This window comes from Miniopterus natalensis, chromosome 12, assembly GCF_054644295.1.
Source record: "Miniopterus natalensis isolate mMinNat1 chromosome 12, mMinNat1.hap1, whole genome shotgun sequence".
Taxonomy (NCBI): Eukaryota; Metazoa; Chordata; class Mammalia; order Chiroptera; family Miniopteridae; genus Miniopterus; species Miniopterus natalensis.
In genome coordinates, this window is record NC_142092.1 from 47,679,592 (window position 1) to 47,683,030 (window position 3,439).

At 38.8% G+C, this 3,439-nt stretch overlaps 1 pseudogene; it reads right to left on the reverse strand.

Moving 5' to 3' along the window:
• Positions 1–2,142: 2,142 nt before the first annotated feature.
• On the reverse strand, positions 2,143–2,511 carry LOC107544840 (large ribosomal subunit protein eL31 pseudogene; annotated as a pseudogene).
• Between the last annotated feature and the right edge of the window lie 928 nt (positions 2,512–3,439).

The window sequence follows — 3,439 nt, forward strand, 5'->3', positions numbered from 1 at the left end:
CTATGTAAAGCACATACTAATGTGTCCAGCACACAGTACATTTTGATAAATGGTAGGTGGTATATCAGTAGGACCTGGACTAACTGACAAGGAGTTTTTGTTTTATTCTTAGGTTGGTGTTTCTCTGAGATGAAATACATAAAACTTTATATTTCAGGTAAGTGCTCAGCTTATATCTGCTGAGATACCCAGAGTTCAACAATCAGTAATGGTATTTGCTTAGTACTATACTGTACCATGTTCTACTCACAAAGCCAAGAAATCGACCACTTATGCTCTTAGAGTATTCATAAAAGAATTGAACTGAAGCCCACCAAGAAACTATTTACAGTTATGGATCTCCAAGAAATTCCTTAATGCAAAACACAGGCTTGACTTCCCTCTGAATGTGGCTTAAGACTATTTTTTGCTGTAAAGGTGTGAAGGAAAAAAGTTATAAAGTTGAACTTGAGGTTATTATCAAAAGTGGTTATTACCACTGGCAATATTAATTCACATTTGAGAGTAATGTTTGAGTGTTCTTTTTAGAGGACAGTGAGAGGAAGGTTCTTTCTGAAGACTTGAGGCAAGCAGGTAAGTGATTTAATTTTGAAGTTGTTTAAAACAGAAAGCCCATAGTCTGCTATGATAACAATGGTAGAAGTGATTTTAGCAAAATCTAAAGGTGAGAGAGGGTTTCTCGTCTGTGCACTTTCAAGGGGAAGTAAGAATAATCCAGCAGAGACTTCCACTGGCTAATTGAATTAATTGGGATTAGTGATGTTACAGCAAGATACATCGTGATTTGAACACTCCTCTTGACCCCCCTCCTTTTTCCATGTGAGCTCAAGCTAAGATGATTGAAAGGGTTTTGCTGATTTTATTTCCTTTTCTGTAGAGATCTAACTTAACTCATTTCTCCAATCCTAACCATACACATATTTACATCCTTAATATCACAGTTTGTCTCAATCTCAGTCAGTTTCTGCTGTGGTTATTTTGACAAAAGCTTGAACTTTCTACCAAAGCGTAGAACTGAACTCTTCTCATAATTCGAACCAAATGACTGTTGTATGGGAGGATTCTCCCCAATAAAGGGAAAACCTGTCATAGTTCTTTGTGGACATACTTTTAAATAATTTGGAAAATAATAAGAAAGCTATGGGACTTAAAAAGGCTGTGTTGTGTGTGTGTTTGAGGAGGAGAGAAGGTGGTTTTTAGTTTAGTGAAATAAAATAAATTACACTTGAACTACATTTGTTGTTATAATTTTAAGAGCTGAGCTTTGGAGAGTGGATGAGTTTTAGCTAAATAGAAGAGTGTGAGGGTTACATGAAAGAATTATCCTGAGATTGAGAAGGGAGAATTTTTAAAAATTTCACATCATACCTTATGTAGTTTGAACTTCTTAAAAAATATGTATATTTATTGATTTCAGAGAGAGGAAGGGAGAGGGAGACAGAGATAGAAACATAAATGATGAGAGAGTCATTGATCCACTGTTTCCTGCACACCCCCTGCTGGGGATCGAGCCCTCAACTCGGGCATGTGCCCTGACTGGGAATCGAACTGAGATCTGGATCATAGGTCAATGCCCAACCACTGAACCACACTGGCCAGGCTAGTTTGAACCTTTTAAAAAAACTTACGTATACTCAGTGTATATGTAAGATGTTATATGCATTTATCCAAATAATACTATTAGTGTCTGCATTGGTGGCCATCCACAGTCTGTGCTTGAGTTTATGAAGGAAAGGCCCCTTGGTACTGGTTTCAGTTTGACTCTGGTGCTTCCGCAGAGAATTTCGTTCTCCTTAGCCTTATTCATAATCTGTTCTCGTCTCCTGGTGGCATCAGCAGATTTCTGCCTTTACAGACATATCATCTGGTTAAGATCTTGAGATAGTCAAGCAGATCTATGCCCATCTTTGTCTTGCTCTCTTTGTCTTTATGGAAGCCTGTGTAATTCTCTAAACACATTTTTAGGGCTGAGGCGGTTTCCTTTAATGTCCTTTAATGCAGGTTGTTGGCATAGTGCCAAAGCATTGTTTAGTAAAAGCTATTCTGAGCTTGAGGCAGAAGAATGCAGCTGAAGCAGAGATGATCTGTCTGAATTCAGGGCAGAACAAATTTTAGAATATATATATAGATATTAACTCTTTTTTAAAATAACAAAGCATATTGTAGATTTTTGAAAGTGGTGACAGGTACACAGGTAACCAACGTATAGAGCTTGTTTGGTGATTCTTCATCTGCATTACATTTTCTGGACAACTTCACCAGGATATGGTATGGGACATTCCTTATTCCTTTGGCCCAGACAGTTTTGTTGAGCCTGGTGTCAATGCCTACATCTGGAGTCACCAACTCCTTCATGGCAAATTTCCAGATCTCTTTGAGTGCCCAAGGGACAAGCTTCTTGAAACCCACTCCATGGATGTGCTTGTGAAGGTTGATGGTATGTTCCCTGGTCACTACCTCACTGATGGCAGAACGGCCCTTCTTCATGTCACCCTTCCTTGCAGGAGCCATTCTGCTGCACCCAGGTTGGAAAGGAAGAACGTGAAGTATTATAGGAGAGGGAAGCCAGGAAGGCCTTTTTAAAGAAGAAAAAAATCCCTAGAGATTTTTTTCAAACATCTGTTGAACTTTAAACAATATTATTAGACTTTACATTTTTTACCAATCTGGCAGGCATGTATATTAAAATTTTAAAGCATTGCCACTTATTGAGTGACTACTTTGTTCCAAGCAAAGTGACAGACATTTTCCTACCTTATTTAATTTAATCCTCTCACAGCTCTTCTTCTCAGCCCCATAATGGAAACTAATGCTTTTCTTAGGGTGTAATACATAATTATCTCTAAACCTCTCTCTGAAAAATTTATTCCTTAGTGGTCTTTATCATGTATCTACCTAGTTTAATTCCTGTTTCTTGAAAAAAATTATCTTTTTAGAAGAAATTTGAGGCATGAAGTAGTTAATAACTAGCCTCAAATCACATTGTCTTTATCAGTAGCAGACTTTGAAATAAAACTCAGTTCTCTAGCTCCTAATTGTTTTTATTTTTTCTCTGTCTCTTCCCTTTTCCCTCCCATATCCCATCTCTTTCTCCCTTTCCTCACATTCTTCTATCCCTCTTGAGATTAACAGCTTAAATGTGCTTTCCAGTCGGCTGCTATGTAATGTGACGTGCCTGCAGAGAGTGCCACAAGATTGGGTGAGTGCCTGGTTCCCTCTAAACAGTCATTACTCAGGCCCCTGCTGGCTAAGTGCCTTATAATTTCACATTCCAAGCTGTGCTACTGTGTGGATTTGGCCAGACTATTCTCTCAAAACTGCTTGATGACCCTGCAGGGGTTGGAGAGAATCCAGAACTTCAGGACATCCCATCCTTGGCTCTCCTTTCTCAGCGGCAGTAGGAACCCTACGCCGACTGTGGAGGTATAGGCAGCTTAAG